General features: G+C 36.5%; 1 protein-coding gene across 1 annotated transcript in view; it reads right to left on the reverse strand.

The window, feature by feature from the left end:
- Positions 1-25,884, reverse strand: part of POU1F1 (POU class 1 homeobox 1) — a 237,296-nt gene that overhangs the window by 22,495 nt on the left and 188,917 nt on the right. Inside the window, exon 3 of the mRNA XM_010966454.3 lies at positions 3,062-3,246. The gene's annotated coding sequence lies outside the window, so the exon portion shown is untranslated. The remainder of the gene's footprint in view (positions 1-3,061; positions 3,247-25,884) is intronic.

Raw genomic sequence — 25,884 nt, forward strand, 5'->3', positions numbered from 1 at the left:
CTGAAGATGAAAGAAGCAGAATGCTTTCCTTAGCCACTGCAGTGAGATTATTTAATTATAATCATCTGGCTGTGGCTTAGTTCATGACACAAGATAATCTAACATAGGGGTTGCAGAAGGGGGACAAGGTAAACAGGGGTGCAAAGTAGGAGAAAGAAAGGTGTTTTGTTTCCTCTGATAGAGATCAAAAGCTATGTTTGATTATTTGGGATTGCCTCAGTGTTTTGCGTTGTTTTTTGAGGGGGGCTGGAATACGTCAACTAAAAAATTCAGTCATTTATATGTAATTCATAATGTTTGCTAAAAAAAAATTCACTGAAAAAATTCACTGAACTTAGTGTGGTCATCATTTCATAATGTATATAAATAGTCAAATCATTATACAGTACATTTTAGACATATAGAGTGCTGTATGTCAATTACATCTCAATAAAACTGGAAGAAAAAAATTTCACAAGAGCGAAGGTAAGCAAGACATTACAGATCACAATGAAGAATTAGGAGGATTTCCGAAGACAAAAGCATATTATGCATACTACATTCTGCTTTAAGACTACCTATCCTGAAATATTATCTGTACCATTTGTCTCCTCTTCTGCTTTCTTCTGCTTATCCTTATTTTTGTTTTGTTTTGTTTTGCTTTGTTTTGTTTTGGTTTGGTTTGGTTTGGTTTACTACCACGCTTATACTGCTTTCATATTTCCTACTTGTATGGCAGGAATGTCATGAGCAGATGAAGTGGTTTTAAATTTCTGTGTGATCATCTGAGGAACAGAAGATGTACAAACCTAAACTTTCATAAATCTGTACTTTTTGGAATCAGATGTGGCTAAATTTTTCTCAATTAATGACTTAAATGGGGAAAAAAATTGAATGGTTTGATGAATGTAGGAGAGTTATGTAGCAGCAAAACTAATTTTATTGAAAAATCCCAGTGCCTGAGGGGGACATTATTTAAGAACAGGTCTGAAGGCTGTTCTTGGCACATAGACACACAAGACTATTTGGTACCCAATTATTAGAAAATAACATTCTGTTTTTGTAAATAATAAGACTTTTTCCTAATTCAAATTCAGATTCAATTATTGTTTATTGAACATCTACTTTCTGACTCATTTGTGCTGTTTTGAAATATATTATGTTATCCCATCATATGTTATTTAAAGGAGTTTAATTTTAATGATATCCAAGTGATTTTATGCTAATCTCTGTTCTGTATTTTCCCAACATTGTTATATATATATAGATAGTAAATATAAATTTGTTATTTACATTTCTTTAGTTGAAAATACTTCCTTTACATTTTTTGTAGGTTGCCATCACAGAATATACAAATATTCTGACTTGTAGTTACTTTGAAAACCTTAATCTCTCCATATATATTTTCATCAAGTACTAGAACTCTTTCAGTGTAGTAACTGAATGAGTCTGCGGAGGTAAGTTCAAGTTTAATTCTTTATTAGATGTCTTATTAAGCAAGGAAGAGGCATTTGTCTCTGCAGGGGAAAATGGAGAGAACAGATTAAGACAATTTATAGAATGCTCTCTTATGCCCGGAACAATAGCAATTAACCATATGTGTGTGTGTGTGTTGTCTATGTATGTGTGTATGTGTATACATATATTTATGAATAATTAGCTCTCTAGATCTTAGGTCTCTGAATAAAAATGAGAGTAATTACATTACTCTTGACAGGAGCCTAGAAGTTTAATTAAGAAAAATTGAGGGGTTCAATAAAGGGCAAATAAAATTAGAATTTCTTTCACTGAGACACCTGCCTTGCACCAGATTGATTCTGCAAATGAAAACCACTCTGTTGTACATTAAAGAAAGGAACTACCTCTGAGGATAAAGCTGTTCTTCCCACGGTTCTCAGAGAACACGTAGAGTGTAAACAAAGTGTTTTGACAGAATTTTTTAAAACTAGATTAGCTAAATTTTGAATTTTAAATAATGATAAATAATGAATTTTAATAAAACAATAACTGACCTGGAGATGTTTATAACAATAAAGTTGAACACATAAAATAAATAAAACCAATAAATGTCACAAAACCAATGACACTGATACTCTTAGGCTACTCTGGGAAAATAAAAATTAAAAAGTAAGTTTTAATGATGTCATCGATGAAACTGAATATGATCAGAATCACCTAATTACTTCACTTTAAATGAAATAAAATTATTTAAAAATATATTACATATTAAACTGAATGATTATTATATTTCTAATGAAAAATTGAATCAGTGATTCAAAAATTATGAATGAAGAGATTAAAATATTGATAATAGTTACTAAGTGAAAATAGCACATGACAATTATTTTGCACAATACATTTCCCTTTAATGAACAAACATGCTGACTAGTTGGTACACAGTGAAATAAACATGTTTCTTACTTGTCCTACTTTAACTCTACATATTTTCCATGAAAATAGATTGGAGAAAGTGAGGGAAAAAGTGAAGGGGATGGAAAGGAACAGGGAGTTAGGGGAAGGGAGATGGAGGCACTGGAGAGGATTAATGATACACCATGTGTTTAAAAGGCCCATTGAGAATCTCGAGTAATGGTAGGTAGGAACCGATGCATGGAACATATAGAGCTGGGAACTCTGGTCATGTTTCACATGTGACAGTCATAAAAGAAAAATATAATACATCGTATGATTCAGTTAATTAGGATATAGTTACCACAATGTAAAATATTACAAATAATTTTGTCTTTTAAAATTCTTCTTCTTAGTCTATCCTCCATTTGTGCTTGGTATCCATAACTGGAGAAAAAAATTTAGGGTTATACGAAGGATGAAAATAGGAGTAGAAAATGTTCCTAGAATTAGCCAATTACGCAAGTTTGTAAAGCCGGCTACAGAATTCCAGTTTAAAAATGATTAGTAATGAGAACAAAAGTTCTTCAGAGTTCATGGAAGCTTTGTAATATTTTAATTGCCCCTTTTATATTGAAGAACAAAGTACAAATCATACAGGTATTGAGAAACGATGACCTAATGGAGATTAACATGTAAGCACTGAGAGAATCCATTTCATTTTTATTCATACCTGAACTTTGGACACATACTTCTGTTTAATGAATATTGGTGCACCAGGCAGCAAAACATCATCTGTTCCAACAGAGTTGGGAGTTTAAGGTTTCATTTTTTTTATCAAACATCTTGCAAACCAAGTGATTTCATCAACATATTCAAATCAATACCCATCACCTGTGAAAGGTCACTTGTAACACTCTGAAACATAAGACAGAGAAGGTAAGATTTTACCCTAAAAATATTATAATGGAATTGTTTTCTGAAAAAATACCTTTTTGATATTTTATATTTATAATAATTTGTCAAACTCTCTAATAATTTCAGAATCATTTATACAAGTATCAATGTGAGAATTTTGTTTTTGATGTAGGTGCCTTAACAAATTAGTAGGAAAAGAGTGTTATTTAATAAATGATCCTGTGACACTTGGCTCACTTTTGAAAAATACATTGGAAAAAAAGTTTCATTTCAGAGCAGATATCAAATAAGTACACATGGATTAAAGTCTCTATTATTTTTAAAAATGTATTCTTACAAGTAGAATTTATAGGTGATTATTTAATCTCCTGATGGAAAATTTAAAGAAATAATAAAAGAATTTTAAAAGAAAAGACATTCAGATTTAGCTATACTAACATGTAAGAAGGTCAATACATCAAAATCATCATAAATATGCTACTTTTAATATTTTCAGCTCTGGAAAAATGGCACTCATATAATCATGAAAACTTTCTGCCACAAATGGAAATGCTACTAAAAATAGTTTTAAAAAAAAAGCTCAAGAAAGAGAGAAAGAGAAAAGACAGGAAGGGAGGGAGGGAGAGAGGAAGAAAGGAAGAAAGAAAAAAAGAGAAATCTCCAGATAATAAAAACGAGCAGTGCTAAATACATGGATGAATCCATACCAGACCTGTGTTGCTGGTATGGTAAAGTGAATGTTTGGCTTAGTAATAGTCAGGACCTTGGATTTAGTGGCCTCACAAAACTATATATATTCACACCATCAACAGAAGGTTTAGCTATCCAAAGAAATACTGAAGTTCAATTAAAGAAAAATATAAAAACATTGGACAGGAAAAATCAAGAGTTATCCAACCGGATCATTTAGTAATAGAGTGAGAGATCAGAAACTGGAAGCTGCAACTCAGATTTTAAAAGAAATTTGGAGTAGAGGAAAGTAAAGAAATTGAGTGGTCCTTGGTGTAGGTAGGGACACCCATAGAACACAAGCCTTATAGAGGCAGCTCCGGACGTGAGTCTAGGAATCTTTCGACAGTTCCAGTTCCCTGTTTCCTTTCCTCTCTGGTCTCACCACAAGGACCCAGCTCCCCACTGTGCATTTGAAGGTGTCATGGTCTGTGAGGCACTTACCCGCTACATCTGGGGGGTGGGGGGACAACAGTACCTATGACATTGGGAATGGAGCATCTAGAAGGCAAAGCAAGTTCTCTCAAGAACAACAACCATCCATCAGAGCATAATTTCAACAAGTATTTATTCTAAAAGGCTTCCCTCTCTATCCACACCACCTACCAGAGGTGAAGTTGGGAAACAATGATTGTGGTGAAGAGATCTGAGATTTTGGCCCTATCCATGTTGTAGAGAACAAGAGATCAAACACAATAGGTCCAGAGAGGTTAATCAGTTTCATCAAGTTTTCACAGCGAGGAAGTGGCAGGCCTGGAATTACCACTGAAGTGTCTGAACTCTAAAGCTGGTGTACTTTCTTCCTCAGGATGAGACTTAGAGGACCAAGCAATTTGGAAGAAACTGTTTTCCACCAGCTCTACTTTAAAATGAAGAATCACGATTGGACATAATTTCTTCCCATGAGTCTCTGTGAAACAATTTCAAAATACTGTGTATATGTGTATTTCCATTCAGAAATTCAGCTGTACCGGAAAGACTCTATTTGTTAATGTCTGTAAGCCATGCCCTATTAAATCCAAAGACCTCATCTCATAAGGCTGGTGGGAAATTTAACGCAAGACCTTGGAAATCTCCACCCCCACTCTTTTTCAGGGGTCTTTAGTCCCTGAAGATGTGATCATCTGGTCACACTTGTTACTGTTTAGATACCTTTCGTTCCAACCTACATGGTTACTTCAAGCCTCCGTTGTTACACTTCAGCCATACTTGAGACACAGAAATCTTTGGTGCAGAGCTCTGGGTGTAAATTAAACCTCCTCAAGAACTTATGTCTATTATTTTTTCCTGGGGTCCTCGGGTCCTGCTGGGGAGGTATCTGCAAGTCCCTTCATCAATACCAATACCACTCCATTCTCTCGCCTGAAGAGTTTGAAGGCTTACATCTCTTTTCCCTCAAGTGTTTAGACTTTTGGAAACATAACCCAGAAAGCCTTACCATAAAAGTCATGGAAGTACTTGAAGAGATGGAAAGAAAATTCAGTAAGAAAAGACGGAAAATGTAAGGAGAAAAAATGTAAGCTAATTTCTTTAAAAAATATTTCACCCTAAATTCTAAGACTTATTTAAAGGAGATTGTGAAAAGAAAATATGAAAATATTGTTCAAGTTGACGTCATTATGAAAATTATTTATGGAGAGTTTGTGGCTGGAGCCCAGCGTTGAAGAATGAGCAGTAATTGAACTGGAGGAAAGGCGATCGGCTAGCAGAACACTAAGACCAAATGAGAAAAGCTGCAGAGGGTGTTGGAGGAAATGCAGGACCCACTCAGTTGTGATGACCTTCCCCTCTGTCTTTGTGGCCACTTGGGCAACATCCTAATTACACTACCATTTTCAAATACTGACTCTTTTCAAAAAAATCCAAATGGACCTTTATCCAAGTAAATCAATAAAGAAATAATCTGGAATGTAGAGAGGAGCTGGAGCTTTTGAGTAATTTTTTAAAAAACTAAAAAGAATATTACTATCATAATCATTTTAAAATCTCTTCATACATACTTCTTTTCAGAAAAATGGGTTTTCTACATTTGCTAAATGACACCTTTGAGATAAGTAAGAATCATGTCTATTTCCATTTACTCCCTGGTCTCATCCATCACATTTGTAGCAGCTAGATCGTGGCATAAGTACGTCTGTTGGTTTTAAATGGTCATTTGCAATGCTGTATTATCCCATCTACTGAAAGCATAGCTTAGAGAAAGAACATCACACTTTCTTCAATTAATATTTAGTATTAAAATTGAAAAGATATTTAAAAATGAAATGAATAATTTCATGGGAAGTTTATTAAAAAAATAAAACTTAACCCCTTTGGCTAGAAGGAAATCAGACTTCTTATGAAGATAGAAAATAAATCATAATGCTTTATGAAAGTACCAAGAATGAGATACATTCATTAAAAAATAGAAGTAACCAAAATAGATGTGACAAAAAGAGGCAAATCTTTATAAAATAATGTTGCATATTTTCTCTTCCCATGAACTTAAGATTTACTAAATTACACAATCCAATTCTGGTAATTAATACAGGAGTCTTGGTACAGATGAGGAAATCAAGTTCAAAAATTTAATCAGTGACAAAAATAGAATAAGTAAATCATCATAATGCACTAAATAATTAAATTTCTGACACAAAGTCAATATCAGGACAAGTGCTACATGAAGGCTACTTAATGGCTGCTTACATGGTGTTACTGATCACACCTTTCTTACTCCCTGATAACCATCTCTACTGATAAGTCTTTGATGATAACCACTTGTTATCCCTTTATTAAAATAGTCCCCTTCTGTTATGATTAAGGCGATCATATAATTTATCTTCCAAATATAGACAGACTTTAGAAACAAGTGAGTTCTATCACAAATTATACTAGGTAACAGATGTAAACTGGGTAAACTGGGATATAAGGCTCAGTGTGATGCATCACTGGCATGGTTGAGGAGACATATTATGGACCCATGCAATCATAACTTATCAGATTTATATAGATCAGAACCCCAAGTGAACATATAATAGCATACATTGACTTGGACTTTAGGATTGGATAGTAGGAACACTTACTTTGGGCATCATTCAAAGATCTTGGAAAAGTAATAGAGAAAAATGGTAATAAAGAGAAATTAATTCCATTAGCGACTGTGATGGTCACTCACTTGTCTATGGCAGTTTAGCTAGGTTGTAGTACCTGATGATTTAATCAAACACCAATCTCGGTGCTGCTGTGAAGATATTTTATAGATGTGGTTAACATCTACAATTAGTTGACCTTAAGAAAAGGAGACTACCCTTAATAATGTGATCAATATAATCCAATCAGTTGAAGGTTTTAAGAGCAAAAACTGAGACTTCATAAAAGAAATTCTGCCTCAAGACTGCAAATATCAACTCCTGCCTGAGTTTTCAGTAGGCCAGATGTTTTACAGATTTCAGACTTGGTCCCCACAATGACAGGAGCCAATTCCTTTAAATACAACACACAAACACATCAACACATTCTATAATTCTATGGGTTTGTTTCTGAACAGAACCCTAAAACAGCTATTCATCATCATTAGAGTTCAAGATTATTGGCAGCTGGATTATTCTTACTATTTTTAAAAACAATACTTTCCTTCATGTAATATCCCTACCTAGAACTGGAAGATGTAAAAGGCACAGAAAATACACAACCTATGAGATTATATCAGAATGTTCTGGATTTCAGGATTTAAAAAGAGTTTAAGTTAGATTTTAAAGTAAAATTAGAACTAAAACTAATGGCGAATAATATAAAACTGAATGTACTAGGGGCATATATTAAATAAATCACAAATGATGTTATATTATATTGAAGATAAAGACCTTCTCCATAATCTGCCCATAAATGGTTTAAAAGTTCATACATTAACATGGATAGTGACATATTCCAGATGATCAGATGTGTGATTACTTCTGCTGCTGTCAGCTCCTACACAGTATCACATCTGGAGAACTGCAAATCTTTGAGTGGAAAAAGGCAATAGATGCATTCATGATAACACAAGCTTAAGCCAAAATATTACTGTGAAAAGGGATTTGAAATAAAAAATCAGGCCACCGAAGTTATGATATCCTCCAACCTGACCTTGCAAATATGTGCATAGAATGAACCACCTTCTACAGCTAGTTTTTCATCTTCCTCCCTGAGTTTTGACTTAAGTCATCTAGATGGTTACTTGAAATATTTTTGCAATTTCCTCTCAAACTGAAGGTACTGCCAAAGCCCTGCCTATGTCACATGTGATTCAAGAAATCCTTTTTGTAGAAACAGAAGATGTCAGAAAGGGAATAAGCATATTTACTGAATGCACATTTATTGTTTGAGGGGAGAACTGTTAACATGATCACATTTCTACATCTTGTAAATATTCCATTAGGATATTTTAAAAAGGAACTATTAATAAGAAAATTACTTAAATATTCTCTTTCATGGTAAACATAATAATTTTTACTATTCTTAATGTGCATATCTACCTAGGTGAACTGGCAGTTTTCAGTCATAAATGACGAGTTAAACACTTGAGAAAACACTTAAATCATTTCAAAATCAAGGGTGTTTACATAATGTCGTAAGTTGCTTTTAAATTTGGTGGAGTCTACATTTACCTATAATCTCCATCGTAAGTAATATAGCTAGGTGTTAAAACTTTACAAACCAAGTCAGTATCCAGAATAGCAAATTATACCAGCACTGATCACAGCTTAGAGAGGCAAATTTGTCAAACTGGAGTCCTTGTATTTCCTAGCACAGGATGTTCAGGATTCAGGAAAGATGACTCTGTTTTCCAAGGTCCCAAGTTTGGTGTTTGCCATCAGGACTTTTACTGGACATTCGCTATTGTAGGCAGTCTTGTACTTAAGCCAATCACAGTCACACCTTCCTGTCTTTGAATTATCTATGACCACTAGTTAATCACAATAAGCGTTAATAACACACAAGCAGAAAATTTGTCATTATCTTCTCACACCAAGTAACCTGACATCATATAATCAGGCACTTTTCACTAAATTGGTATTCATTTTTGCTAAATTCCATTCTACCAGTTGGGGTAATCCACGCATCTTCAAACGGTACCCAATTACTCCTACAGAGTGGTTTTTCACTAAGAGATTCTACATCGTGAGGTGTCAAGGCAGTCTCCAAGTATGGGTTTTGAATTTCAAGTGTGCTGGGATAAGCTGAAGCTTTAAATTCAGACTAAAACCCTCTCTTTAGAGAAGATGGAAAAGGTACTTTTAGAAAACTTACATAAAAAGATAAGTTGTCTAAGGAAATGAAAAAAAATTATGCTAGGACTTAAATACTCAACAAATTAGCATCATATAGAATTAGTCACTTCCTGTTGCTCACCAAGCAGATGGCCAGCATGGACCATCCTCTAATGATAAAGCAGCACAGGGCAACAATGTGACTTTTCTCCTCAAAAGGAGGTTAATACTTTGAATCAATACACAGAATTCTCTATTCAGGTCAAGCAATGTGTTGATAGGTGATAATGTACAGCTTTGCTGCATTTTGGTAGTATGTAGAAGCATCACAAAGCATTAAATATTTCTGCTATAGAAATCACATGAGATTTGGTTTACATTAGCAAGTCTACAGAAGTTTTAAACATTCTGCTCATTTCTTGGTTTTGTCAACGTGGGCTCTGTTGCTAATAGAAACTAAGATGAGATTTGTCCTGACACCTTCACTGTTGAATTCTCATAGGGTCAGCTCTGATTTGGGGTCCTAAAAGCAATAAATAAATTGTAGATTTCCAGGGGTCTACAAGACCTTGTATCTTCCCCCTAACCTGACACTAGTGTATCAGAGATACAAAGCTCACATTCATATGACTCCTTTCAGTTTAAGCAATGTTTTGGAAAGGGTCAACCATGCAGTTTTAACCAGAAATTCATTAAGTCACTAGTCCTACTGACCATTTTTCAGGAAAAGGCCTTTAAGGGAAAAAAGCCTACAACAGGTATTTATTTATTGAATATATTTAATCTTCATACCTAGGCTATTTTAAAAAGGAATGTAAAGGAGCTTATGCTAAAAGCACTTAAAAATAGACAAAAAAGCACTCCAATAGACAACATGGAGTAAAAAAGAAATATTGAAAGCCATGTAGCAGAAGGAAGGCATAGTCTTTGGTCCAGCGAAGATACCTTGATGACAGCACTAATGGAGACAGTGCATTTCTCAAGTATTCAATATTTCAGTGGTGGTCAGTGTGTAACTAGAGAGCAGCATAAAGGTATAGATTCTACTAAGGGGGGAAGGTCACCAGAAGGGAGTCTAGCAATGCTCAGAAAGTTGACGTGAGGAAACTACTACGTTTATATAAACTTGTCAGCTTACACAATTTCACCTTCAGTGTGAATCTGCTTTGCCATTTTTCCTCTATTTATTTTTCTGTCTCAGGAAAAAAGCAGTTAACTTTTGTTCAAAAGATGCTGGAGGAATGGGGTGTATGAAAGTTAGAGTCAGTTAGTGAGAGTTAACACTTGATGCTAAAACTTTGGGTTTATTCATCTATTACAAAATGTTAAATGACAACTTTCTAAGGTAAAGATCTGTCTTCTTGCCTCCCTCTACAAACACTTAGCATTAAATTGCAAGCTTTTTTTTTTTTGCAAGATGATACTAATACTTTTGTTCTGATTATTTAAAATTTTTATTTTAAAAGCAGTTTAAAAGTTGTTCATTGTTTAGGTGGTTTCCATAAATACAAGAGGCTATAGAAAGAAAACTGGAGGAAGAGAGAGAGGCTAGTACTATGAGGTACTCTGACTGCCATGCAGTGATAGACCATTAATTGACTTGGGAAAGAGTGAAAGTGGACTGAGGGCATGCCTGGTACTGATGAGTAAGCACCAGATAAACTGTATTCTGAATATTCTGTTTGAGAAAGCCGGGAAGTATAGAGAAATTTTATAAAAAATTCAAACAAAAGAGCTGAGTAAAGACAATTTTAGTGGCTAAAGTTGTAAACGCCTCATTAGAAAGTTTTACAGTTTTAAAAAACTTCACTGAAGGTCTGAACTGGACAATTTTATTGCATTTAAAAATGAATCTTTAAAAAATAAAATACAAATTAGGTAAAGTAACTTTATGTACCTCAAATAGCATTCAAGATTGTTTAATTTTCTAGCCCCTCCTAGTGCATTTTTATACTATGTCCAACATGTAGATTATTTTGACTCGTAATACTACGCTTGCTTCACGTACACCAGCAGGTGGTGCTACCGCACATCTAGAGCAGGGAAAACAAGGAACTGTTAAAATTTTTCTGAGGCAGTTGACTATTGTCAGGAAAATAAACTTTTCTCAAAAACAAGTCATGTTATTTTTAAAAAGATAACTGTAAATAAAAATTCAAAGCTTGACTTTTGACTTCTGAATCCTTTTATGAATTATACAGATGACTATCTATCTATCTATAATGGTTTCTGCAGAAAATCTGAAGTCACATATGACAGAAGTACAAAGAATGCACATTGAATGTGCTTCTAGGACAGATAAGATGAAGCGAAATAGTTGTAGTTTCTCCTGGTGCTTGGAATAACCCTCAAAATGGTGCTTGTTTAAGACATTCCCAAATGTATTTATTAATTAATATAAAATTATACTCCATGATTAAAATGTTTAAAATGAACTCTGAATCATGTGTAAATGTTGTTTGTCTGCATTCTCAAGAGAAATGTAACAACATTTATTTTATTATTTTATCAAAATAACCTTACCACTGAAACCATAGATTCATGGGGGAGTATACTTTTAAAACCAAGAAAAGTCATGCTGTATTACAAAGTATTTTCAAAATCTGCAAGGCCAAAGCCTGTATTAAACTTGTTTGAAAGCATAAAATTTGCTGAATATCAGCGAGTACATGAGAAAAATAAACTCTACTGAGTGAATACCGGTTAATTAATGCTGTAGCCCTAAGTACAAAAGAAATAAGATGTAGGTTTTCTGATTTAACATATCCTAGTGAACACTCTAAAACAACCCACTAGAACAGCCCTCCAGATGTGAGCAAAAGAATCTAGCCTGCCACCTGCTTTGGTAAATATAGTGTTACTGGAAAAAAGTTCTGCTCATTTTTCTGAGTAGTGTCTACAGACATTCCCACACCGTGACAGCTGAGCTGAGCAGTTGTGACAGATGTACACCAAAAAAATCTAAAAGATTTATTATCTGGCCCTTTACAGAAACAATTTGCCAAACTAGCTCTAAAATACAAATTTTACGCATTTTTGCCTCCCAAATTACATGAAAAAATTGCATAAGGTACAACGATATTATATGTACAGTTGAGAAATTTGTAATTTCTCCCCATTAACCATCATACAAAAACCGAATGAAGCGTCAAAATTCATTAATCAGTAGTGAATTCCTCTGACTTCCAATAATCACAAATAGATACACATGAGGCCCAGAGGATACAAACAGTTAAAAGACTCACTTCCCAAGATTCAAGAGTGTACTGTCTTTGTGGAGAGATACTTATAAAAGATAACTAGTCATACAACGCAACAGAAGATAAATTTCAAAGAGAAGGCACAGTCAATAATCGCTCTAGGAATTCAGGGAAGTGAAAGACCATTGTTTAAGGTAACTAAAGTTAGAGGCTGTCTTAACAATAACAGTTTTAAAGGTGAGGAGTTAACTTGTTCATAACTAGTCAGATTCACAAAGCTGGCAAGATGAGGAAAGAAAATTCCAGGCAAAGGAAACAGCTTGAATGATTTTGATGTGTGTCTGTGAATTCACAGCTTGCTGTAGCTTCCCTGTGAATATGTAATATATACTTTAGCTTGGGGGCATTTGTTGGTATTTTAACTTATAATGCAAATTTGTGTCCAATTTATAAGGAATAATTCATATAAGAAATACTATATTTTATAGAAATATAATGACTGCATTATGACTGTAAAAACTTATAGCTTGTAACTAAACTCTCCTCTTCTGCTTACAAAAAAGAATAACTTCAATTTGGCGAAATATAGTTTGAGTAACATTAGGATAGCTTGTTATACAATTTGACCTAATTTTTAAATACAGGCATGTCTCAGAGATGGGGCTGGTTTGGTTCCAAACCATGGCAATGAGGTGAATATCTCAATAAAGTGAGTCACATTTTTTAATTTTATTTTCCAATGCATATAAAAGTTATGTTTATACTATGCTGAAGTCTAAGTGTGCAATACCATTATGTTCAAAAACACACAGTACACATTTTAAAGGATACTTTATTGCTTAAAAATGCTAAGCATCATCTAAGTTTTCAGGGAGTTCTAATCTTCTTGCTAGGGAGGGTCTTGCCTTGACGTGAATGGCTGCTGACTGATCAGAATGGTGGTTGCTGAAGGCTGGAGGGGCTGTGGCATCAGCTAAGTCTGTGCCACATTCTAAATCCTTTGTTGTCATTTCTGCAATCATCACAATATCTTCACCATATCTTCACCATGAATAGATTTCATCTCAGGAAAGTACTCTCTGCTCATCCATAACAAGCAACTCCTCATCCACTCAAGCTTTATCGTGAGATTGATAAAGCAATTCAGCCACAGGTCAGCCTCTACTTCTCATTCTAGTTCTCTTGCTATTTACACCACATCTGCAGTTACTTCCTCCACTGAAGTCTTGAACCCCTCAAAGTCATTCATGGGGATTGGAATCAGCTCCTTCCAAACTCCTGTTAATGTTGATACTGTGGCCTCTTCCCATGAATCACAAATGGTCTTAATGGCATCTAGAAGGGTAAATCCTTTCCAGAGGTTTTCAATTTACTTTGGCTCAGATTCATCAGGGAAAACACTATCTATGACCTTACAAAATGTATTTCTTAAATAATAAGACTTAAAAGTTGAAATTATTCTTTGATCCGTGGCTGCAGATGGATGCTGTGTTAGCTGGCATGAGAATGACATTAATCTGGTTGTACATCTCCATCAGAGCTCTTGGGTGACCAGGGACATTGTGAATGTGCAGGAATATTGAGAAAGAATCTTCTTTTCTGAGCAGTAGTTCTCAAATGTGAGCTTAAAATATTCAGTAAACCATATTAGAAACAGATGTGCTGTCATCCAGGCTTTGTGGTTCCATTTATAGAGCACAGGCAGAGTAGATTTAACATAATTCTTAAGGGCCCTAGGATTTTCAGAATGGTAAATGAGCATTGTCTTCAACTACAAGTCACCAGCTTCATTAGCCCCTAACAAGAGTCAGCCTGTCCTTTGACATTGAGACCAGGCATTGACTTCTCTTGGAAGAATTAGATGGTATGTTTGTCCACTATAAGCCTGTTTCATCTACATTGAATTTGTTGTTTAGTGTAGCCATTTTCATTAATGATCTTAGCTAGATCTTCTGATAACTTCTGCATCAGCACTTGCTGCTTCATCTCGCACTTTTACATTTTGGAGATGGCTTCTTTCCTTAAATCTCATGAACTAATCTCTGTGAGCTTCAGATTTTTCTTCTGCAGCTTCCTCAGCTTCACAGCCCTGCCATAACTGAAGAGAGTTAAAGCTTTCTCTGGATTGGGCTTTGTTTTAAGGGAATGTTGTGGTTGGCTTGATCTACCCAGACCACTCAGACCTTCTCTGTATCAGCAATAAGGCTGTTTTACTTTTTTTTTTTTTTTTTATCATTCATTTGTTCACTGGAGCAGCATTTTTAATTTTTTTCAAGAACTTTTCCTTTGCATTCTAACTTGGGTAACTGGGTAACTTGGGTAACACAACACTTATTGATTAAGTTCACTGCCTTATATGGGTGGCATGATTCACAGCACCCCAAAACAATTCTAATAGTAACGTCAAAAATCACTGATCACAGATCACCATAACAAATACAACAATAATAAAAAAAAGTTTGAAATATTGGGAGAATTACCAAAAGGTGACACAGAGAAGTGAGCAAGTGCTGCTGGAAAAATGGCACCGATGGACTTGTTTAAAACAGGGTTGCCACAAACAACCAATTTGCAAAAAACATAGTATCTGTGAAGCACAATAAAATGAAATGCAAAACAAGGCGTGCCTGGACCTTCCTGTGCCTGCCTGTACCAGGCACGACCATGTATTATCTGAGCATATCAAAAGAGACAATTCAAGGGAATAGAGTTTGCTAATGAAGAAGAGAGTACAGTAAAATCTATTTTATTTTCAACTTAATTCATGTGCTTTAATTTCAAGGGCCACAATTGTTAGGAACATTCAAGAGGTTGGTAAAATGTGTAATGAATTATTATTGGAGTGAAATTATGGCATTTCAATTTTTTAAATGCGGATTTATGTTACTCTTGGTTTGCAATCTTGGAAGTTCCCCAGGAGGGTACTGGCCCCTGTACATGGAGGGTAGGGAGAGACAGAAGAAAGAGGCAAATCATTTCAGACTGGTAGGTGGCAGTTTAATAAGCAAGGGAACTTATATGCAAAAGAGGTTTGTCTGAGTGGGTGCAAGATGGGTAGATCTTGGCACCTGCCTTCCAGAATCCATATATAAAGGTTTATATAGAGGATTTAAAACTGGGTTCAGTCACATAAACCATCCAGGTGGTCTCAACAACAAATGACTTTTTCAAGTTTATGTCCTTGAAGCAACTCCTAGTGTGGAAAAGGTGGGCAGAACTTACATCCTAAGACAGGGGAGGGGGTGAGGAACCTCTGATTGCCCAGGGCAAGTTCAAGGGTCAAAGGGCAGTCACATCTTGATGACCTTCTCCAACAGTTACAAATTCAAAGGAAAAGGAACATGTTAAAAACATATTAAATGCTACTTTACTGGGGTAGAGTGGAAGTCCTGGGCAGTTTTGATTGCTTTATGCTTTGCTCACTTTAGAATACACTTTAAGGATTTCCTTAGATAAAACTGAAATTAAGAAGAGAAAATACCTCTGTTTTAAAGTTAGCTCTGAGACAGTTTCAGAGTGTGGATACAGAGGAAAACATGAGCAAGATGATTTTGGAGTACAGCAATTATAGGCCTAAGTAGAATATTAGAAGAAGGAAAATTTAATTAAATTCAACAACATGTCAATTATGTGGCACTGTAATAGGTTATGTTTAACAAAAAATAAAATTTTTTTGTGAAATTAGATCAATTGGTCTTAAAATGTTTTAAAAACATTTTGATTTGTTAAAGAACTAAAAATCTGGAACATTATGCAAAGTCTTGTAGATGATTCAAGATCATTGTTATGAACATCAGTTACCTCCACCTCATTAGGCCTTAGTAGTCATATTTACCATTCCAGTATTGTCCACAGATTTGGCCCATCTGTGGGATTTGTCCTGCTGTAGGTACATGGGGATTATTCTTGACTTCTGTCCTCTGCGTATGACCTTGCAGTGACTTCTAGTCTGAGATGCAGTGCCCTGTCCCATGCATGTTAGGTTTGGTCAAACAACTTGTTCTGGCAAGTGCAATATGGTAGGTCTCATGAGGTCCTAATAAATATTGTCTATTTCTACTTGCTTTCTTATGCTATTATTATCTATCAAAAGAGGAATGCACCCTGGATAGCTGCTGGTCCCAGAATGAGACCTGTAGAGAACACTGGAACCCAGTCCACAGCCTGAAGCCCAGCCCAGCTGACCCACAGCATGAAGCAGAGCTGTCCTGGCTGCCCCATAGATCTGTGGGCAAGAAGAGTAAATATTCTTATATTTATTGCATATTAAATATATTATAATGTAAATTCCTGTTGCTGTTCCTGTAAGCCACTGAATTTCAGCAATAGCTCTCTAATACACGAAGATAGTCTGCATAAGCCCAAAACTCATTTTGGTGACTTCAGCTTATATTAATCTTTAAGTCATGAAAAAATCATGAAGCTTGTTATTGAAATCTGATGGTGGCAGAAGTCACTTAGATTTTTATACATGAATAATGCAGAATGGAGTTGTTGGAGAAATTCCTGAGTATTTTTCTAGGTGAAGGATCAGCCTTACCTACTGTGTCAGTCTGCTCAGGCGGCTGTAAGAAGATATCATGTACGGGGTGGCTTCAGCAACAGACATTTATTTCTCACAGTTCTGGGGGATGGGAAGTCCAAGATCAAGGTGCCAACAGATTTGGTTTTTGGTAACAGCCCTCTACCTGGCTTGAAGACAAATGCCTTTTCTCTGAGTCCTTACATGGAAGATCTGGTCTTTTGTTTCCTTTTGATAAAGACACTAAGCCCGTCACTGGAGCCCCACCCTCACGACCTCATTTAAACCTAATTATCTCTCAAAGATCTCATCTCTAAATGCCACCATACTGGGAGTTATAACTTCAACATGTGAATTCTGAGGGAAAACAAATAATCAGTCTATAACACTTATGTCTTGATTAGACATTTCCAGAAGTATCCACTGTCACTAACAAATTCTGCTACTATAATGCTTTTTATTTCACAACTAGAAATAAAGTTTAAATTGAATACACTTATAGAAAAAAAAATATTCTTTTTTGGTAGATTGTTTCCAAAATTGCCAGCAAGAATACCTCCCATCCATGTACATGCATGCAGTTTCTCTCATCAAGAGATAGGGTTAATATTCCCTTCCTTAATCTATGCTGCCATGTGAGTTGCTTTGACCCAAAGAATGTGGCAAAGATGACACTGTATCAGTTCTGGGACTAGGGCATAAGGGACCTGACAGCTTCCACTTTTGCTGTTCAGTCTCAAGCAGTTCCATCCACTCCAGCTGAAGTACCAGACATGTGACTGAGGCGGTCTTAAACACTCAGTGACAGACAGCCCAGCTCTCAGTGGAAGGCAGTTACACACATTACCTCACCTGACACTACCTGCACCCGAAGAACCATCCAACTGAAACTAGCCAATCCAAAAAATCAGGAAACCAACAAACCATTTTTGTTCTATGCCACTAAGTTTTGCAAAACAATTGAAACTTCATTTAATTAAAATAGAGTGTCAGAACATTTCTGAGAATTTGAATTGGAAAGAGTACAATGAAGGCAGGGAAAGGACCCAGAATTCTGAGCCTAGGGTGTCTGAAGCAGAAGTTTACTTTCTTCAGAGTTTGTTTTGTTATTCTGTGGAAGTTTTGTGAGAAGAGAGACTAGCCTGATCCACATCTTTTGTTTCTGAGCCCTGTATCATACAATTCAAATGTTTCCAGCCCTTGTGTTCTGCTATAGTATTTTTAGTGTCATATATTCAAATTGCCAAGTCATAAGAAAACCACGTAATAAAGAGAATTCAACTTTCTTTGACTTGGCCGGCATCCCGCATGAAATGGCTATGGATAACATCTGACTGGACTTGAATAGGAAATATATTGGACTGCAAGGGCCTCAATTTTCCAAAGCTCTCGTCTTTACACATGCGTTTCATGCAGAATAACTTGTTCTGTATGTGAAGAGAGAAACATCTATGGATTGATAAGTGGATCTCAACGTAGGACTTGCCATGCCTATGACCTTCTTCTCAGTTAGACTCTGAGAATGCATGCATCAACAATTCTTTTTATGACTACCAGGATTATAACTCTGGGAGTTAAGCCTAGAGAGAAGCGCACAAAAAAGAGAAAACGAAACAATACTTTTTTAAAAGGATAAATCAGATATTTATAGTTGGCATTGCTTTAAATTTTATCTTTTGAGAAAAATGTATGCTTCTAGCTTACTAACAACCAAGTCAAAAAACACATTTTCTCATAGCAAATAGGAATCTCAGGAATTTGCACATGTTTAAACAAGGTGTAAATTTTCTGCCCACCATTTCTTGAAGAAATTAAAATTTGAAATACAAGAGGACTTTTTTGGGTTCTTTTTGTTGCAAAAATTCGAGTTTAAATAGTCTACATTTTCTTTGTAAAACAGAAACGGATGGAGGAGAAAATGTCTTTTACTTCGTTGAGCATTTTAACAATGCACGAAAGGATGTGGTAGGGGTCTACAAAATGGCAATGATTCAGCAAATAGTTACTTAAAAGTCGAAAGGAATCTGTTATACATTAAGAATACACAGCCACTGTTTACTTCACCAAATAGCACTGGAAAAGAGGAAGCTAATGCAGTGCTGTTAACAGTGATTTAATCATATTTTATAGTGTGAGCAACGAAAGCCAATTGGGACTTTTAGAAGATGACATGGTTATATTTATGCTTTAGAAAGACCATTCTGGAAACAATGCAGAGAGTGGGTCAGAGACACGTACAAGTGGAAGGAGGCCTTCTGCAGTGGTCCAGGCCAGAAATGAAGGGGACTTCAACTCAGCCTCTAGGGATGGAGAGAAGCAGTCAGACAACTTCTGTCTGGGATCATTTGTTCTGCCCTTCCAAATAACCAAAGCTCTTGCTTCTGATGCGAGAGTTCAAATGTCACCTTACCAGAAAGGTCCACCCTGACCACCCTGGTAAATAGCTTATCTATCACTTCCTTTCTCCTTTAAACTGTACCTGTTCCCTCTTTACTTTTTCATAATGCTTATTTTCCCCTGATATATCTGTCCATTTTCTATCTCTCTTCATTACAAGGTAAGCTGCTTGAGGCCAAGAATTTTGGGTCACTGTAGCATCCTGATTCCTAGAAGATTTCCTGGTACTCTGCAACTCCAGTTATGGAGAAGATCGACAGCTCTGGCATCTTTTTGGAGCCTATTAAACATGCAGAATTCCAAAACTACTGAACTAGTAGCCAGACAAGATCTCAGGTGATTTGTATACACATTAAAGTCTGTGAAGCACCAGGCTAGCACACTTTAGATCCTCAATAAATATTGGATGACAGCATGAAGTCAAAATAGACAGAAGATGGTAATCAGCTGATTGTAACAGACTGAGTTAGAGGAGAAGCCAAGGATGGTAACTGAGTTTCTGGGTTTCTGGATCAAGGAGGGTGATGAGATCACTCAGTAGGATGGACAACACCAGGCATAAGCAAAGGTATGGGTGGGGAGATGGAAAGTCAACTTTGCATCTTTGGAATTTGGTTCTCTGATGAACAGCCAGTAGGTAACTGAATATAGAAACCTAAAGTTTAAAAGGGAGATCAAGATTAGATACACAGATTTTCTAGAGACATAGAGTAGAACAATTCAGAGACACTTAAACTTTGCATGTCTCCCAGTTACGTCTCGGCCAGATGGAGATAAACAGGTGAACTCGCAAAAAACTGCAATTTAAATGATAAACTAACAGGGAAAGTGGTTTCGGCTGAAATTCCCATGGACTTCATTTTGCCCATTTGGATGCATTCATGATTTGGAAGGAGAGGAGACTCCCTGCTACTCATTACCCAACATACTGAATCATTTTAATCTACTGTTTATATTATTAGTCTATATTGGCTGATACTAAATAAATTTTGTAGTCGTCGTTAACTGCTTGATGCTAAGATTGGGAGAGACCAATCTTCTTAGGGCTGTTCTGAAACTCCTGACTTAGCTCTGTATACATTATACTCTTGGCGGGTAATCAGAATAAATATTTAGGGGGCAATTCTTTCAGCTTCACTGAAGCATTTCACTTAATTGATTACTTTTGGCTTTTACAGATAATGAGGACTCCCCAGTTGTAAATTGCTCAGATGACTATTCTCAATGGATGATGATATAATTGAACAATAATTTTTGTTTCAAATGAGAACTGTACGCAAACAATGGGATGCTTCCACTTGCCTGTTGACAAAATAATTTAGGAAAACTACATAATTCTAGTATCAAAAAGCAGCAGGTATAAGAGAGGATGCTAGTGGTGTGTGGTCAGTTTTTATTTTCACTTTTAAATCAGCCAACCCTTTAAAAAAGACAATGCCTGCTAGAATGAAGGCAAGCTGGTGTGTTTATTGGTCTCTGTGAGTATCCTAAGGGCTTCAAATTGTTAGCGTGTATCAAATAGTGCACTTTCTTTTTCTAACTTTGCTTTTATTATTTCACATCTGGGAATTTCTCTTAAAGAAATACTCCAAAATAGGAAAAAAAATTCATTACTTAGTAACATGTTGACTTTGATTAATGAGCCCTCTCCCCATCTTCCGAGGATTTTTTTTTTTTTTTTGCTGTCTTGAATTAATAAGCAAAAAAAAATTTTTTTAACTGTCTTTTCTCTCAGGTTTTAGAATCTCAGTTCTGCACTTTCTTGCATAAGGAAGAGTAAGATGAATAAAAAATATCCAGGCTTCAGGAGAAAATAGACAACATGATGCTACTGAAGTTGGAGCCATCAGTAAGCTCCAAGGAAGTGGACACCTTAGGCATTCAAAAGACTCAGAAAGGGACAGGGATCAGTGAAGTGTGCATATGCAATGAGGGACCCAGATCACGTTTAACACAGAATGACTACAGGCCACAGTTGTGGCACGGCCTCCCTGCAGGATTCCTGAGGACTTGGGCTCTGCTGCTCTGATGCTCAGGGGCCCAGGGCCCATCACCTTCACCTTCCTGGATTGCTTATCTTTTATAATTCCCAAGGAAGGCTGGGATTTCCCTGTGCCCTTAAAAAAATGGTTGGAATTATTGCAAAATCTTCAAAATCTGAGGGGTCTTTTGCCCAAAGAGGCACTGTCATTACCTCCTTAGTGTTTAGTATTTTGATCTTATAAATCTACTAAACATATTTAATCAAAGTTCCTAACTAGTCAGTCAAAATCGTAATAAAAGCACATTCTCTTAAGTGTTCGAAACCTCTAAAGGTACACACGTCACATAAATGATCACAATGAGACCTATTTAAGAACTATTTCTATCTATATATACACATATGTTAAAAAAAGTATTACAGTCACATGCTTTGGCTTCTTTCAAAAGCAGAACCTGATAAAAAGGCTTGTAGGCAGGTTGTTTATTTGGAGATGATGCCAGGGAGCTAGAGGGAGGGACAAGCAGCGTGGAGCAAAGGAGGTGGAAGGCTGATCACAGATGCCTTATGTTGGTCACCACACTTGACACCTGATGCTAAGTTCCAGAGGATGCTCTGAATTACCTTATGTTTCCATCTCACAACTCCAGTTTGCTCAGGAAACAAAAGCACTTCCATCCTCATTGGACAAGAATGGCCACACCAGTGTTAATTCTTTCCAGCTTCTGGGATGTGCAGTGGTGGGTACCATGTGGAATCTCTCATGACAGGAAATGAGAGTTATATGACTTGAGCCCTCATTTGGTGGTCATGTAAATTTTTAGGATTATTGCCAAATTAGGAAAACCTCTATATTTTTTTTAACTTAGGAGCTATAAGATTTCACTCTTGTGAGTTACAAAGCTTAAATATTCTTTGAGTGGATCAAAGTAACCGGTTTGTTATTGATATTGTTGTGCTATAGACTGAACGTTATTTTTTAATCAATAGCATTATTTTGTGGTAAATCTTCAAGAAATGTAAATACTTTTCCATGTGTTCATATGATTTATTCCTTTTTATCAGACTATGAAATAATCCAAGAATCTAGTCATTACTTCTATGTGTGTGACTGCTGGTGGATGAAGCTTCTCCCATCACTTGTAGGCACAGTCGACCCATGACCCCAGAAGCACCTGGAAGGATGGAGCTGCAGTTGCCTACAGAGAAAACCAGCTCAACAGCCTACTCTTGGACAGGTTTCTCTTCCCCACTCTGCTGTCTCTAGTTCCCTCACTCTGTTTCTCTGGAATCACTTGCCAAAATAAACTTCTTACTTGTAAGCACTTGTCTCTCAGGCTCTGCTTTTTGGGAAAATGGAAGTGAAGACAGTTGGGTGGCAAATTCATGTAGGACCACATAGGTGATTTAAGACTTTGTAAGACTTTGACCTTCTTCAAGTGCAGGATTTTGGACCAAGGTGAGGATGATCTAACTCAAAAAAAGATGAAATTAAGGAAAAAGAGATAGAGAAGGGCTCGATCAGTCAGTGACTGCAGACAGCTGTTTGCCTCCACAGGCAAAAGTGCAAACTCACAATCTTCAGTCCTTATAATCTCAGGAGAGTCTGAACCCAGATTCACAGCAGCCATGCTTAAGTCCCTCCTGTCCTGTGGAGAGTAAGAAACCATGCCCTTTCCCTCAGATTGGTACCAGCAAAGCGGCTAAAGTCCTAAGGAGGCTCTTTGGAATTTGTGGAATGGATGCAGAATGAAGCAGATTGTAAATGAGACCCCTTCATTTTAACCCTCTCAACCCCTGGATGTTACTACCGCTCATAAAAGCAGAAAGCACTTTAAATACACAAAGGATGCAATCCACTCAAGAAAATTATGTTAATACTGAGAGGCTGGCTTCTTATTTGATGTTTCTGTAAACAGTTTTTACAGACTGTTTCCCAAGACTTAGTATTTAAGAATCTGTTGCTGGAACTCCCCAAAATCTGCATTTTCTTTTTTTTTTTTTTGTAGAAACATATGAAATTGTGATGCTTATATTATTACCCTTCAAATACTGTAGTGATATATTGTATTTTACCACAACATAGGTTTTTTTCCCCCCAGTGCAGTGCTAAAAGATGAGGATGTTGGTTTCTGTCACCGTTCAAACAAAAATGTGCTACAGTATGTCAGACAATTTTAGGTGAACCTCTTTTGGAATATCAACAATAACTTGGATGCAAAATGCTTCTTTTTCCTCTTCTCATGGACAATTTGATCATCCAGGATATTTTATTTAACTTCGTATGGCAAATGTTATATTTTGTTTAACTTATAAAGTCAATTTTTGTGTAACTTAGATTACAATTTTGTGTATCTTATTTTAATTGAATTTTGTGTAATTTATGGTCATAAGCCAGGAAAGGATTTTACTAACAATGCTAACAGTGTAGCCTGTGGCAGCTTCATGGACACAGGTGGAAGGCACAAGACACTGGGGTTGCAGACAAAAGACTTTTTTACTCAAGGCACAGCCAACAGGATGAACTTTATGTTTGCATCAATGCTCCTCCTCCCTGCCCTCCACCAAGTCCACAGGGAAGAGATGCAGGTGAGCACAGATGGATGCAGAACATGCAGTGAGTCTGTCTCACAACCAGAGAATCCAGAGTTTAGGAAACCTCAATCTTTTATAAGGAGATTACAAGCAAATTGGCTCAATCTTTGCACCAAAGAGGGACATTATCTTTATTCTACTGATGGTAAGCAAATTTGCCTTCTGCTTGGAGACAGACATTATTTCTGTCTTCTAAGGCTGTTCACTATACAAATAGCCTTGAAATAACAGTCTGGCACAAAAAGTTGTCAATGCCTCTGCTTACAAGATGTGAAGAAATGTGAGAGACATAACATTGTGTTATAATTTGTTTTTGTAATAGAAATAATTTTTGCTCACAGCAAAAAAAAAAAAAAAAGAGCACCTTAGAAAAGTATATAAAATAAACAGGAATTTTTCACACAAATGAGATCATGGGATTCTTTATGTGTGACTTAAAACAACAAAAATGTGTTGTCTCACAGTTCAAGAGGCCAGAAGTCCAAAATCAAGATGTGGACAGGGCCATGCTCCCTGTGAAAACATCAGGGAGAAATCCTTCCCTCTTCTAGCTTCTGGCCGTGGCCATCAGTCATTGGTCCCAATTCCCCATCTCTGCCTCTGTTGTCACATTCTCCCTCTGTGCCTGTGTCCAAATTTCCCTCTTCCTGTAGGACACCAGTCCTGTTAGACTAGTGCCACCCTAATCCTAATGACCTCACCTTAGCTTGATTACATCTGCAGTGACCCTATTTTCACATAAGGTCACATTCACAGTTATTCAGGGTTAGGATGTCAATGTGCCTTTGTGGGGGAACACCATTCAACCCACAACAGATGTCTTTTCCTAATTCACATAAAGGTACTCTCTGCTTGGGCCTGGGGGCTGCATCCACCCCAGAGGTGGTCTTTGTGCATATTAGAAACAAGATGCTCTGTTTTGTGTAGTTGTGAGTGCTTGCCATGCGATCTTCTCTCAGGAAAGTGTGTGTGCTGGGTGCTCAGAGAGAAGATGGATGACAATACTGTCCTGAAGAGTCTCACAGCCCGGAAGGAGCTTTCCTGTACTGTCTCTCCTCCCGTGTAGCTGGATAATAAGCCCCAACATCGTGTGATTTCTCCTTGTGATCTGGAAGAGTCTAACATATGAAAGAGTCTAACTTCTAAATATACACACTAAAGAAGACTTATGAGCTCAACTGGTTGCCCCCTCTCAGGGCTTCTTCCTTCCCTGCCATCCTCCATGTGATCACCAGAGAACTGCTTCTCCTCACAAGGAACATTTGGCACTCTTCTGCTTAAGACCCTCCCCTGGCTGGTGGGCCCCTGCCTGCAGGGTGGGTGCAAGTTGCAACCCCACCCTACTGCAGACAACTCAGAACTGCTTGTTCTTGTAAAGCAAGCTGTTTCTTGGCTCTGGGTTTTGTTCAGGCTGTTCCTTCCAGCCTGAGGCACCCTGTCCTTCTTTATCATCTGGAGGGGAAATCTTTTTTCTTATTAAATAAATTTGACATGTAACCTTGTGTAAATCACAGGTATATAGTGTGTTGCTTTGATACATTTATATAGTATAATATGGTTGTTCTTGTAATGATATTTATCACATTACATAGTTACAGAACAGTATTATTGTCTATACTCAATATACAAACATTAAATCTTTATGGCTTATTTAGTACTTGTTACAAATTTGTCACCTGAAACACCATCAATCTTATCTTCCACTCCCAATCTCTGGTAATCACCATTTTACTTTTTATTTTTTAAGTTTGACTTTTTTTAGATTCCACATATAAGTGATATCATAAAGTATTTGTCTTTCTGTTTCTGATATCTCATTTAGCATCATGTGTTCATGGTTCATCAATGTTGTCTCAAATGGCAGGGCACCCTCCTTTTTAATGGATAGATAATATTCCACTGTGCGTATATATACACCAACTCTTTTTTTATCCAGTCATCTGCTGATGGGCAGTTGAGTTGTTTCCATATCTTGGCTATGGTGAA

This window comes from Camelus bactrianus, chromosome 1 (genome assembly GCF_048773025.1).
Source record: "Camelus bactrianus isolate YW-2024 breed Bactrian camel chromosome 1, ASM4877302v1, whole genome shotgun sequence".
NCBI lineage: Eukaryota > Metazoa > Chordata > Mammalia > Artiodactyla > Camelidae > Camelus > Camelus bactrianus.